General features: G+C 39.6%; 1 pseudogene; it reads left to right on the forward strand.

Annotated features, from left to right (window-relative positions):
* Positions 1-13,442: 13,442 nt before the first annotated feature.
* On the forward strand, positions 13,443-15,521 carry LOC127455836 (uncharacterized; annotated as a pseudogene).
* The last annotated feature ends 207 nt before the right edge of the window (positions 15,522-15,728 follow it).

The following is a 15,728-nucleotide window of genomic DNA, read 5'->3' on the forward strand; positions in this document are numbered from 1 at the left end:
CTGTCTCATATTGACAGCACATCTTCATGCAGTGTAAAAGATATAATTTAAAACTCATTTGCTGCTCTCTTTTATTTTTCACAGCTGATCCAAGCACACAATCTCCCTCTCTCTCTCCGGTCAGATCTGTACACTTACACTCTGGCTATTAACCATGTGTGCATCTATACTAAAAGTGCACTAAGTGTCAAATGTGACGCTGGCCATGCAGGGTTGTGCACCATCAGAATAGAGCTGTTCAGGTTGTAGCCCTTAAACCCCAATAAGAATTAGCATTTTTGAGTCATGCGTTCTCTCTGGAATTTTCAATGGCTTTTTTAGGGTCACGTTTTTGATTTTGTATTATTCATATCCTTATAGTTGTAACTGATATTTGAATTGGAATTTATTTAATTATATTTTAATTTTATGGACCCTGATGGAAAAGTGATCCCAGAATTTATTCAAAATTATTCAAAATGGAGCCAAATGACATGTATTGAATTTACAGTGGCAAGAAAAATATGTGAACCCTTTGGAATTAGCTGGTTTTCTGCATTAATTGGTCATAAAATGTGATCTCATCTTCATCAAAGTCACAGGTATAGACAAACACAATGTGCTTAAGCTAACACACAATCAGTTATAATATTTCATGTGTTTATTGAACACATCCCTTTAAACATTCACAGTGCTGTGTAAAAAGATAGTGAACCTTTGGATTTAATAACTGGTCGATCTTCCTTTGGCAGCAATAACCTCAACCAAGCATTTCCGGAAGCTGCGGATTAGACCTACACTACATTCAGAAGACATTTTGGACAATTCTTCCTTAGAGAACTGCTTCAGCATAGCAATATTCTTAGGATGTCTCGTGTGAACGGCTCTCTTGAGGTTATTCCATATCATCTCTATTGGGTTAAGGTCTGAGCTCTGACTGGGTCGCTCAGAAAGGTAGATTTTCTTTTTTGGAAGCCATCCTGTAGTGGATTTACTTAGCTGTTTAGGGTCATTGTGCTGCTAGATCACCCAACTTCTACTGAGTTTCAGCTGGTACACAGCCACCCTGACATATCCTGTAGGACAGTGGTTCCCAAAATTTTTACAGTGGTGTACCCCTCCAAACATTCAACATCCTTTTGTGTACTCCCTCTCTAACACTTAGATAACATTTACACAAGGTATTTTGAAAATATGTATATTTAACACAGTTAGCTTTGTAAAACAATTCCCTTAATTCAAATACATGTTTTGTATGTTATATTTATCATGTACATATTGAATAAATGGCTTACCGATTACTGAGATGGGTGTGCTAGATATGACATAACTGCATAATTTGCAAACTCCCCCTTCATCATGTCGCAGGAGCAGGACATAGTACGCAAGAGAAACAAAACTAAAATAGTGGATGACTGACAAGTGCGTCTGGTAAAACAGCAAAGTATCCATTTTACTAGCTATCATTTAGCCACGTCACCTAGGAGTGTGCTGTGCTGGCGAAAAAAGATACTTACATCACGTATGTTGCATTCTCATTCATGACCAGGGCTGGATTGGTAATCTGGCATACCGGGCATTTTCCCAGTGGGCCGACGCACTTTGGGGCCAATCAGGGGCGGACTGGCCATTGGGAGAACTGGGACTAAGCTGAAATGAGCCGCTGCATTATGCAGAACGGGCCACAAAATGGCATCGCGATATGCCGAAGGGGGCAGCGATATGCAGAAAAGGAAAAGCCACCAGTGTTGGGTAACGTTACTTTTAAAAGTAACTCGTTATAATATTGCATTACTCCTTAAAAAAGTAATTTAATTAATTAAAAAGTAAATTTTTATGGAAACAACATAGTATCATAGAAAGTATAGTATCATATTTATCAATAACATGAATATGCATGATTTGTTTTTCCATCAACATGGCAGCCAATATGAATAATGAAGAATAACCACTGTCTTACCTAAAGCAGCAAAGTCCAATACTTGAACCTGCATCATATATGTCACCATGTGCTGTGCCCATCGACAATGTCAAGAGTCAACTTAAGATGTTTTTCAAAAGTCAGGATACAATTCAGTGGGGAATACCAGCCTCACATGTTCAAGGATTGTGTCTGATAATAAAACTATATTTTTCACTTAAGTCATCTCAGTGCACGCTTGTTTTGAGTTGATCCACGGTGTGTACAGACGCCACTGGTTAATCGCATACAACTTCAAATGTGCATGTTGATAGAACTTGAATGGTATTGTTTTTAATGCTACCAAAATGTCATAAAAATGGGTTGTTTCGTGAATCAAATTACTTGTTTATTATAAAAAAAAATATGTTGAATATTTTTAGAAACTAAGACATTTTTAGGACAATTCAACACTGGGCGTGCATCCTCACGGCCTGGCCATACCCTCCTCCTCGTCACATCTGCGTACACAATCAATGTAGAACGTTGCTCGGAGCCACTGATCCAGAGTCAGCTTTTCTCATCCCATTCTCCCAGTTATGAGGAGCTGTAAAACGGAGCAGTTCGGCTGTATAAGCCAATGAATTGAGTGAGTATTTCACCCTGTGTAAAATGTCATGGCCAGTGGAGGACTAGTCTTATAATCCCTCTGCCGAAATGCGTTTACTGATTTTGTAATGCAGTGTGTATTAACACATTAATTAATTGCGTTTCACTCAACCGAATATTGACCTCATATTACCCTAAAACACGCAATTTTCCTGGCTCATATCGATAATGCGCATGCGCGTTAGTGAGTTGATTGACAAGCGATGTCTGTATCTAAAAGGTGATTGGCTCTTTTACCTGTAAGGCAGGACTTCCTTTCTACATCCATTGATTGTTGGGTGCTAGAGATTCTTGGTTGGGCATTCTAATTTCTCCCATTTATTTCAATAGAAGTGACCGGTCTCTGCTATATATACTCTGGCCTCACACTCTATAGAACTACAGTGCCCATCATGCACTACATTTTCTCCCCCAAGCTTGCACACTATTACTCCAGATTTCTCACAATACAGGGGACATAGATGTGTACAATAGCAACATGTTAATTTATTTAAAAAGTAACTCCGATATTATGGTCTCAAATAAAACATCTTTGCATTACTTTACTTGTTACTCGAAAAAAGTAATTAGTTACTTGTAACACGTTACCCCCAACACTGGTAGCCACAGTACTAAATCGTCTCCATTTATAAACAATTTGTCTAACTGTGGACAGATGAATATCTAAGCTCTTCGAGATAACATTGTAACCCACTCCATCTTAATGCAAAGCAACAATTCTTGATCGTGGGTCTTCTGAGATCTATTTTTTGCGAGGCATGGTTCACGTCAGCAGATGCTTATTGTGAATAGCACATCAAAATATTTGATTGCTTTTTATAAGTCAAAGTAGCTCCAACCCACACTTCCAATCTCATTTTATTAATTGGATCCCAGGTTTGCCAACTCCTGACTCTAATTAGCTTTTGTTGACGTCATTGGGGTACACATACCTTTTCCAACCTACACTGTGAATGTTTGAATGATGTATTCAATATGTTCAAGGACAATACAATAAGTTGTGTGTTATTAGTAAAAACAGATTGCGTTTGTTCATTATTGTAACTTAGATGATGATCAAACCATATTTTAAAACAAATTTATACATAAATGCAAATAATTCCAAAGGGTGCACATACTTTTTCTTGCCACTGTAGTTTATTAGTCAAATTAGTGTATAAAATGTATTCTACATATCAGGGAATAAGTAGACCTAATAAGTCAACAATTCAATTCAAAATCATAATTTGAAAACACTATATTTTGCCTAACCCTGCTCTAATGAAATGTTTCTGTGGACCAGGATCAGAAATTAAAGAGGCCCTATTATGCTTTTTGGGATTTACCTTTCCTTTAGTGTGTAACATAGCTCTTTGTCCATGCAAAAGGAAGTTATTCTCTCCCACAGACAACCTGTAAGTATGTTTGACTAATTGTGGATTTATCTACTAACGAGAGTTCAGAAGCTGAGTTTTGTGTTGTAGCTACGGTGTACACCCAGTGCACAGCTGTAGGCCTCTGCTAACCTGCTAGCTAATGTTATTGTGTTGAAATAGTTTTGCTAATCAGCTGCCGGCCCACTTTTACCTACAATTGTGTAAAATTATGCAGATTGTTTGTCGTTCTTACTATCATGAATAGTGATCAAGTGTGGAGATGGATTTATTTTTACAAATGGTCATTTTACGTCTGCAATCCACGGTAGTGCTCGGTTAACCTGCAATGTATGTTATTGTTTTGATAAGGGCTTACTGTTCAGCTGTGGGCCGGCTTTTACCTAAAACTGTGTAACAAAATGGTCGATCTCAAGAGTCTTATATAATGATATAATTACAAGCTGTAATGTTATGGCTGCTATCCACAGTAGTCCACGGTTAACTTGCTCACTAACTCTCTAATACACCCGGTAATGAGGTAGTAAGCCTCTGTTCTCCGTTCATATCTCGGGCGAAAAAGTTCGGCTACACCCATTCCAGCAAAAGATGACTAACTTAGATGCACTACATGTCTTTTACTTGAAGCTTTGTTAGGTTCACAATAATCAACAGTGTACTTGTAAGAAAGCTACAAAATTAAAACTTACCACTGTGAAACATCCTGCTCAAGTCGTGCTTGCGAAGGTTGTTTGGGTCGATTAGCTTGTTCTTCCAAACTTTCATTATCGGACTCGGTAAAACTGACACCACTGTTACTATAGTTACCTTAATGTTTACAGAGCTGTTCACAAAGCTTCGGGAGCTAAAACTCAGTTAGGGTAAGGGACATTATATTTCCGACACACGCTCTACGCGGTTGACCAATCACAACAGACTAGGCCAGCTGACCAATCAGAGCACATTGGGCTTTTCGGAAAGGGGGGCTTTAAAGAGACAGGAGGTAAATCAGAGCGTTTCAGCCAGAGTATGAAGAACGGGGAAAAAAAATTTACAGTATGAGAAAAATTAAAGCATGTAAACCTATTCTAGTAGACCCCCAAAATAAAATTATGAACCTATAAATTAGCATAATATGGGCTCTTTAAGGGGGGCAGAAAATGCCCTTGTAATAAAGTTTTCTGCTTTTATTTATCACATCTGATATAGTTCTTAATATTGTATTCTAAGACTAGTTTTACACATGACATAAAATATGATCTGATGTTGATGTTTTATGGGTAAGAGGTAATATATTTTCAATCTGATTAATCAGATTGAGAATTTGTTACCTAATTAATTAAATTGAAGTATTTGAATAAAAGGATGACATAGTTTATGTTTAAACGTTTTTTTTTTTTTTTAATTCATAAAAGTAAAAAATGCCCCTGCAAATCCAGGGGGCAATTTCTGCCCCTTTATGGAAAAGTTAATTTCTGACACTACTGTGGATGATGTGAGTCTTTGCAGTGGTGCTGGTGGGTGGGTGTGTAATCTTACAGCCCAGTTTAATGGCACCCTGTCAAGGCTCCAGCTCCTTTCAAAGTGCTTCCCAAATAAGCAGCTATTGTAGAGCTTCAGCAGAGGAGACACATAGTGCTGAGAAAGCATTCATTGTGCCGGGGAATAGGAGGAGAGGAAAGGGAGGATGGAGAGAGGGGGAGAAGAGAAGAGAAGACTGCAGGGCGTTAGATGTTTGAGTGTCGTCTTCACAGCAGAACATTTCTCCCTTGTTCTGCTGTTAAAACAAGAGAACACACAGACTTCTCTCTCCATTCACCTCTCTTTCTCTTTTCTCTTCCATTTCAGTTTCAAAGTACTTATAGGCCTGATTGTTTTGCACACAATATTGCCAAAGCCTCAATACACTATCTGTCTGTCTGTCTGTCTGTCTGTCTGTCTATAGTATCTGTCTCTTTCTTTCTCTCTGTGTATTTCTCTCTGTTCATGGCTGGTAAGTCACAGCATGTTCAGCTTGAGCAAACAATTGATCGATGTGAAATTAAAACAATTGGATTTATAGCAGTGAATGAGAGTGTATTGAGCTCAGAGTGATTGATTTGAACTCTGGAGCTGTTCTGATCCAACTGAACACATCACAGAACATGGGTTTGGTCGATCACAACGTCAGCACATTGATTATGCATCCTACTGAAACAAGCAGCATTTATGGATGCTGGTGTTCTTTACAAGACATCTTTGGTCAGTCAGCTCTATCTATCTATCTGTCTGTCTGTCTGTCTGTCTGTCTGCCTGTCTGCCTGTCTGTCTATTAAAAATAGTTTAGTAACTATTTGGTAACTATAGAGAGAGAGTTTATCATAGTGTAGATTACTTTAATCTTATTTCAGTTAAACATTACATTACAACAATACAGTAGACCACAAAATAAAATATGGCAGCAACATAACAAAACAACAGCAGAATAACTAGTCTTTCTGGTTGTTAGGGTGTTGCTAGTTGGTTGCAAGGGTGCTCTGGGTTGTTGCTAGCATGTTGCTATTGTTTCCTGGGTGGTTACTTGGTGGGTTTTCACAGGTCCAAGTCAGCAGAGTCCATGCTCAAGTCTCTATAGGCCCTTTCCCACTGCAGGGACTAAAGCCTGTTTTGGGTACTTTACCCCGGGACTAGTACTTTTTGTCATTTTGCACCTGAGGAACTATAGTTCCTCGTTTTAAGGGACATTTTTAGCTCCTACTCCGGGGTAGGTACTTTGGGGGTGTAGAGGGACTGTGGGAGGTGCTACAACCTGTGATTGGTCAAAAATACATGACGCACAAAGCACTGAGAAACCCAAGTAGTTGGCAGCTGCCATTTGTAAACAAACTTGTAGCTGCTAGCGTGTTACTCAGAGGATTGCCCTAATTTTACAGTTCCCATAACAGAAATAACATAAAACCAACAAAGTATACAAAGAGTTTCGCCTGTTTCACATATGTGTGTGCGAGGGGGAACAGAGCTAATGTGTGACTTCATCGGGAGAAGCTTTGAGTTTTCATCGAATCTGTAGTGTTTGGACTGTGTGACTAACAAAAAATAAAAGTGATTTCTGGATTACTACATTGTTTTGTTTTTTTCTAGGAAAATGACATAAATGATAAGATGCTTTTCGAGAGTGGGTAAATGAAATCTATTACAAACTTAACCGTCATGAAATCTAATTTACATGAGGAAAGTGTAGCATGCCTGTTACTGCATGGTTAACTTGCATCAAGACGTCTTTTTAAAGTCAATGAGTGAGTAGTTCAGTACAGTATTATATGTGAAGTCATAAAAGCCTTTAATTCAAATGATCATGTTGATAAATAGGTCTATAGTGCATTTTCAACGTGTCGCACAGCTCACTTGAAGAAACAGGCTGCGTCTGAAAGCTGGAAAATGCTGCCTTTGAGGCTTATAAGGAAGTAGGATGAAAATAAGGTGCTATTTAAACTGTTCAGAGACTAGTTTCTTTAAGAGTTCTGTTCATTCAAAAATGCTGTTGTTTAAACCATTAACTGATTAGCCAGAAGGCAGCTGCCTACATTTTCCGATCCAGCCACAGTTTGTGTAAAACAGCCCTAACAAAAGTGTAGCTCCGATCCTGGCATCATCCATCGGTGTTGTTGATTTTGTTGTGTTGTTGCTATGGAATCAAGCATGCAAACAGCATCAGAACAAAACGGTCCACACTATATATGACATCACTACAGGGGTTACTTTTGTGAGTGCGAATGCAAGAGGAGAAAGGTCTCCTCGTGTGTCCCATTCCTCGGAAGAGTTCTCATCTAGAAAGTTTCTAAGGGAGAAGTACCAGGACTGTAGGTGGGAAAGTGTGTTATGATATTCTGGTCTCTAGATATGGCTCTAGTTCCTCCATCAGTGTAAGTCTTTGGTATTTTTCATCTCATTTTATTGTTCACCTGATGAAAATTGTAAGTCTGATCTCTTAAAAAAGTAATAGCATACCTCTCTCAACAAGCCCCTTGATCATCTTGACCAAAGGGTGCTGGATGAGGTACACATCAATGTTTAATGCTTAGGGTTAGGAGTTTGTTCAAACCCTAAAAGGAATGATCATTTAGACATTTCAGACATTTTTTTCTTTCCATTACCGTGCACTGATGAATTGTTAACAAACAGACTAGAAACATATATTAAGAAAGTGAACAGAGTCAATGTTGATTCATGTTGACTTTAAATCAATCTCTCTCATTTTCATGCAAGAGCCAACACACTGTACATTTCAGCTCTGACCTATAAACTGTCTTCTTCAACCATTTTGTTCTGTCTGTGTCATGGATGGCTGGCTCTGCATCCTGCTCTCTCTCTCTCTCTCTCTCTCGCTCTCTCTCTCTCTTTCTCCCCCTCTCTCTTTCTCTCTCTCTCTCTCTCTCTCTCTTTCTTTCTCTGTTCTGCACTTTAATTACTCTGTATTCAGTCACTCTAATAGAAGCCATGATGAAAGTGATTAGACCTGGACAGGCCTGAATAGGACCGCAAATGGAGTAAAGGATGGAAAGATAAGTGGATGAAAGGAAGGACAGAGAAAGAGAAGAGAAAAAACAAGGGAGTGGAGGTGAATATCCTTTGAGCACAGATGATCTGCTGTAGCTTACAGTACAATAGAGCATCGACGAGCTGCAGCAATTTGTTGGTATAAAGTCCTATTCACTCCAAGAACAAAATTACATGGCAAAGCCTATTGCCTTTGAAATTTGTCCTAAGATTTTCACCCCAAACTATTCATCATGCTCTGAAAAAACCTGAAAGTAAAACAACATTGTTGAGATAATGCCTCAAATTCTCCTGCATGGACATCTTTGTGAAAAACTATGTTTTTAGGTGAAGTATGTAATTGTTATTGCCATATTGCTCTGTTTCTTTGATCTCAACGTACTTATTGGCCTGATTGTTTTGCACACAATATTGCTAAAGCCTCAATACAGTATCAATCTCTTTCTTTCTCTCTTTGTATTTCTCTCTGTTCATGGCTGGTAAGTCACAGTATGTTCGGCTTGAGCAAATAATTGATCGATGTGAAATTAAAACAATTGGATTTACAGCAGTGAATGAGAGTGTATTGAGCTCAGAGTGATTGATTTGAACAAGGGAGCTGTTCTGATCCAACTGAACACATCACAGAACATGGGTTTGGGTCACAACGTCAACACATTGATTATGCAACCTGCTGAAACAAGCAGCATTTATGGATGCTGGTGTTCTTTACAAGACATCTTTGGTCAATCAGCTTTATCAGAAAGATTGATATGTCTGTCTGTCTGTCTGTCTATAAAACAATAGTTTAGTAACTATTTGGTAACTATAGAGAGAGAGCTTATCATAGTGTATATTACTTTAATCTTATTTCAGTTAAACGTTACATTACAACAATATAGTAGACCACAAAATAAAATATGGCACCAACAATAACAACAGAATAGCTTGTCTTTCTGGTTGTTAGGGTGTTGCTATTTGGTTGCTAAAGGGTGCTTTGGGTTGTTGCTAGGATGTTGCTATGGTGTCCTGGGTGGTTGCTTGGTGGGTATTAGACCTGGACAGGCCTGAATAGGACTGCAAATGGAGCAAAGGATGGAAAGATAAATGGATGAAAGGAAGGAAAAAGAGAAACAGAAGAGCACAGATGATCTGCTATAACTTACAGTACAATAGAGCATTGACGAGCTGCAGCAATTTGTTGGTATAAAGTCCTAGCCATATTGCTCTGTTTCGTTGATCCAAAGTTTTGGCTGGTTAGCATGGTCAGTTTAGCCCCTCCTGGTAGATTTGTAAATACAACATATTTCTAAGGCAGCATACCAGCTACCAGGCAACTAACTTTCAGATGAATGGAAATTCTAACAGATAGAGAATTCCAGGTGTAGTAGACCTCCTACGAATACTTGTTTCACCGTCAGTAGGTTTGGTAAACAAGAACCAGTTCAGAACCGATTCCATGTTTCACAAATACCAGAACCGTATGATTTTCATGACTTTTGGTTTTGTTAATGGTTCCCAAATATGCAGTTTTCCATCGATGTAGACAGAACGCCATACTGAATTAAGAGTGCATCCACTCTAGTCTGATTCCCGAATGATGAATAACTCAGTTCTTTTGAATCTACAGCGAGAAACATACAGCGCTACCAGTGTAGTCCCATTTCCGGACAAAAGACTCTTATAAGCCAGTTCATTTTAGTGAATCAAAAACATACAGCATGACCAGTGTAGCGCAGTTCCCAAATAAAATGACTCTTTTGAGCTGCTTCTTTATAGTAAATCAAAAACACTTTGCATGAGCTTGCATTTGTGGTCTCCCGAGAGTGGATGCCTATGAATGGAAGTGAATTGAGCACAAAGTCAAGTGTAATGTGCCCGCAGCTCACGTGTAAATGTGTGTAGAGGTAAAGTTATGACCTCTCCTCCCACTACATGAAAAAAAGAAAGAAAGAGAATGAAAGAAACATTGTGGAGGATGGGGAAGGACTCAGAAGAAGTTAAAGAAGAGTAGAGGAAGAGATGTTTAAACTCTCTCGGCACGTTCATGCATCGCAGCCAAACAGGCAAGAAAAGACTAGATGAGACGTGAAGGTATGAGGGGAATGAGAGCATGCACAGACGAGAGACAAATGATCTGCTAAACACACACACACACACAGGATGAGTGCTGAAACAGTTCTGTGGTTTGTGATTATTCATCACTCACACCACTGCAGTCACAGCCCAACTACACAACACCCCATCACAACACACACTTCTGAAAACACCAGTATACACACACACACACTGTAACGATGGCTGGCATCCAATGACAGGCAGACGAAGATGACGATGATGATGCGAAGAACCCAAGTGCATTTTATTTATAAAGTGCTATCCAACAAATGTGAATCCAAAACATACAACAAACAAATAAAAGATAAAAGACATGAACACAAAACATGAACAAAAAACATAAACGTGACACACACGCACACACAAATACACCACACCTTTATCCAGAAAGCCCCTACACACACACACACACACACACACACACACACACACCAGATGTCATTTAATATAAATGATTTATAAATTAATGTGCTAATTTGCATTAAGATTGTTTAGATAAATAAATAGTATACAGTTGTAATCTAAATTATTCAACCCCCCCAAGACAGTAAGGATTTACAAAGGTAAGCTTTTCTGATGACCCAGAATTTTTAAACTTTACATCTATATCAGTTGAGTGACACATTCAAAGTCATAGTGTGAATATATAACCTAATATTTGAAAATAGCAGGAATTTTTTTTTTAAATACAGCCATGTCATAATTATTCAACCGCTATTGCATGTAGCTGTTGCTTAAATATGTAAGACTACACAAGTAATTATTTTAAAACAAATTAAGTCATCAATCTGCAATGGCACATATTTAATTTTTAAAATGTAAGTTTAGCGTTGTAAGTAAAATTGTATTTCTATGCAAAAAATGCAATTAAAAATAAGCTGTCTCAAAAGCTAATAGAGGAGATTATTTCATTACACAAGAAAGGTCATGGCTAAAAGTACATTTCCAAGGCACTTCAATTTCTAATAGACAAAGTTGGCAGCACCATTCATACATTTTTTTAATATGGTACAACAGCAACCTTCTTGGGGTGTGGAAGAAAGCAAAACTTCACCAAGGGAAATGTTGACTTGAATATTCAAGAAGTAATTAGGAAAGACCTGTGGAGTCCTGGAAGAAGGTTTTATAGATGTATGACACTAAAATGAAAATGAGTTTTAGACCCATGGGTCAACAGTACGTCTGGAGTAAGATGACAAGGTGATGACAAGAACAACACCATCCCCACAGTCAAGCATGGAGGTGGGTCAGTCCTGTTATGGAGGTGTTAATGGCTATCCTGACTATGTAACTGACACCATGGATTCTTTCAGGTATCAGGCCATTTTGGCATGAAAAATGTGATGCCTTCAGTGTGTAAATTGAAGCTCGTGATCACTGAACTTTCCAGCAAGACAATAACACCAAGGATACATCCAAGTTGTCCAAAATCTGGTTCAGGGATAGGTCGTGGAATGTCCTTAAATGGCCCTTTCAGTCCATCATTAAAATCCCATTGCAAACCTTTGTTGGGATTTCAAGGAAATCAAAGTGGCAGCACAGAAACCAAAGAATGTCAATGAGCTGGAAGCTTTTGCTCATGAGAAATGTGTAAAAATTCTAATAGAGAGGTGTCTGAAGCCTGAGAACACTTACCTGAAACATTTATTTGCTGTTATTAAGGATAAAGGATGCTCCACAAATGAAAGACTTTGGGGGTTGAATATTTTTGACATGACATTTGTGGAGAGAATTAGTTATTTTTTATTTTAAAATTTGGGTAAACTGAACTCTTTGTTCTCAAAATCACTCAAATGTGTATTAAAAACTTACTTTGACTGTTTACTGAGGTTTTAGTTGCTTTGTTTTAATTCACATCACCAGAATGTATTGCTGGTCGGGGGGCTGAATACTTTTGATTGCAACAGTATATGGGATGAATTGACCTTCAGATCAGGTTTTGTAGAATATTCCCACATTTTAAGTCATAACTGGAACCTCCAATTCAAAACTACTTTGTGGTAACTGACACTGATCTCCACTGTGAGTTAAAAGCAAATCATATAAGCGACTGAGTTTCCAGAAAACAAAAGCATTAACCCAATAGTGTTTGTGGCCCTTTTGTTGTCTCACTGACAATACCATTCATTGTTTTATGTGAACATACACATTTTAAAATTAATAATGACAGAGATTAAGCATAGGCACTTCAGTGAATGCACAGGAAATGTGAATGGACGACGGCTTAACGTTCTAATGACTGTCATAAATAATGGCTAACAGAAACGCCAACCAGTGCAAATACACCCACTGCAGCATGTGACATCTCAATTAGCAGTGCAATCAAATAAAATCCATCAAACCAGCAACAGTGAGCATGGATACAAGCTTGTTTAATGGACGTCTGACACCAGTGACATCACTGCAGCATTAGTTCTAACAGGAAGACTCTGGATCCTTACGCTTTCATTCAATCAGGCATCTCATCCAATCACAATACAGCCTCTGCTTTATATGCCTACACACCTGTTTCTATTGTTCGAATACTTCCGTTGTTTTTACTCTCGCACATGCGAGTGAAACATACATCAGACTACATGCCTTGCTTCTCCAAGCATTAATCGCTTCATGTCGGATTATTACTCACATCGATATCACAATAGTCACTACATCAGGAAAATATGCTAAATTCTCAGTCTATTCTTCTTTTGGGGAACAATCATCAATGCAAATAGCTGGTGGTAGATGGGGTTCCAGGCCTTCTGCTTCAAAGGTCTCAATAGAGAATGGGATCGTGACGTCAGCCGAAGTGAGTAATGCAAGGCATTGTTGGATTTTAGGGCACGAAAGCTACGGTAGAGATCGAGTAGTAGTGGAGGTAGACGTTGAGGTGGTTTACAGTATATTATCCAACTTAAAAACATAGTGGAATGGTGAACACTTGCTGTATTATCAACTGCCATAACCGTTCTCATGACCGGCGTGGAAAACGTATCGCAAATGGAGTGCGATTTTTCAGCTTTCCAGCTTGGAAGCAAAACAATGGAACTCAGGTCGCCGAGTTAACAAAGAGACGTCGCATGGCATGGGTAGCAGCTGTAAGACGATCAAACATCACCTTCAGCAACATTTCCTGACACATGTTCATGTGCTCACTGCATTTTCACACAGATAAGTTATAATCAAAACACATTTAACTGTTATGTGGTTACCGCTAGCAATGCAAACATAACGTAGGGTTGTTGCTACACAGCTAACTTTGTACAACTAGCTGGCTGCATAGCTACATAACTAATCAAAGAAATTCTGTCTGTTTTTTTTTTCAGGAAAACCAGCCTATGAAATGCTAGAGTGTCATCCTGACTGGGTACCGTCATTACACCTCGGGCACACAGAAGTCAAAGCAATGCACTCTGGGAGGTTTAACCGGAGAACAAAGAGACAGCAAGCTCTCACAGTGAACAACACTGCACCTGCAACACCACCGGATCTAGCTGGCCAGAGATCAGAGATGAATGAAGCTGCACCACCAGATGTAGCTTCACAGATGGATGAAGCTGCACCACCAGATGTAGCTGCACAGAGATCACAGATGGATGAAGCTGCATCAAAGGACAAAATTGGAGAACAGCAGGAATGCAGTTTTTGTAGCCACAGGCATGCTGAAATTAACCACTTGTTGGAGGAGAACAAGATATAGAAGGAAGAGCTCTCCCAAAAGAAGATGGATGAGCATTTGACGTGAAGGTCAATGTGGAGCGGGACGTGGTCGTGTGTCTGTCAGTGTGGAGAGAGGAAGTGGTAAGAGCCATCACCTGGTGATTATTGATGCTAACCCCTGTGTCTCATTTCAGTGATGGCGGAGACAGGCTTTAAAAAGGCCGACGGAACGCCAGAGAGACAGAGAGAGTCGACACCACACACACACCCTGAAGTCCTGTGCTGAAAAGCTGTTTGTTAATAAATATAAGTTTGTTTGGACTGTTATAATTGAAGCTGTGTGTGCAAAGAAAAAGACTTGCTCTGATGCGCCTGAGGGTGAATCTGCCAATCCAGCACATTGCATACCTCTTCTGCATAGATCGAAAGACTGTGTCCACCATGTTCAGAGACACCATAGGTGCAATGTTTACACACTTCAGCCCTTTTGTGCACTGGCCAGAGAGACATTGCTTGCAAGACAGCATTCCACATCAGTTTGTGGATGCGTTTGGCAATAGTATTGCGGTTATTGTGGACTGCTTTGAAATTTACATTGAGAGCGCATCAAATCTGAAATCTAGAGTACAGACATTTTCCCACTACAAACACAAGCACACCCTAAAGTATCTCATTGGCATTACATCACAGGGAGCTATCTCTTTCATTTCCAAAGGGTGGGGAGGTTGTGTCAGTGACAAACATGTGACTGAGAACAGTGGCCTTCTTCATAAACTATTGCCTGGAGTCTTGTGTTGGCAGATCGTGGATTTGACATCAGGGACAGTGTCGGACTAATGTGTGCAGAAGTGAAAATCCCTGCATTCATAAGAGGACGCTGCCAGCTGGAAGCAAAAAATGTGGAGGAGACATGGCAGATAGCTCACCTCAGGGTCCATGTGGAGAGGGTGATTGGATGTGTACGCACCAAGTACACTGTAAGGGGGTTCGGTGGAAAGGAGGAGGCGAGAACCGGCTTAATAATATAAATAATAATTTAATAAACAATTTAAACAAAACACACAACCAAAAACACACAGTACAGCTGCCTGCAATTCTCTCTCTCTCGAACTGTCGTCCCCGGCCACCTTTATCCCTCGCGTGCCCCATCAGGCTAACTGGGGACCGGGTGTGTCTCATTCCAGCCCGGTCCCGCCCTCCTCGGCTCTACATACACCATAGTAAGTGAGACCATACCAGTGAGCATGGTGCTCCCATGTGAAGGCGAGGACATGATATTCCTTGACAAGACTGTGACTGTGTGCTGTACCTTGACTAATATATGCCCCAGTGTTGTTATGAAACCTTAAACCATGACATAATCCATGTGAACTGAATATGAACTGCATTTGCTGCTGTGACGAGGAGGAGGGAGTGGCCGGGCCATGAGGGTGCACGGCCAGCGCTGAGTCAACTAATCAGTGGGAGATAGAGATAAAAGGGAGCCGGGGATGGCAGTTCTAGAGAGAGAGAGAGAGAGAGATGCGGCCGCTGTGTGTGTGTGTGTGTGTGTGTGC

Source organism: Myxocyprinus asiaticus, chromosome 18 (genome assembly GCF_019703515.2).
Source record: "Myxocyprinus asiaticus isolate MX2 ecotype Aquarium Trade chromosome 18, UBuf_Myxa_2, whole genome shotgun sequence".
NCBI classification, from domain to species: domain Eukaryota; kingdom Metazoa; phylum Chordata; class Actinopteri; order Cypriniformes; family Catostomidae; genus Myxocyprinus; species Myxocyprinus asiaticus.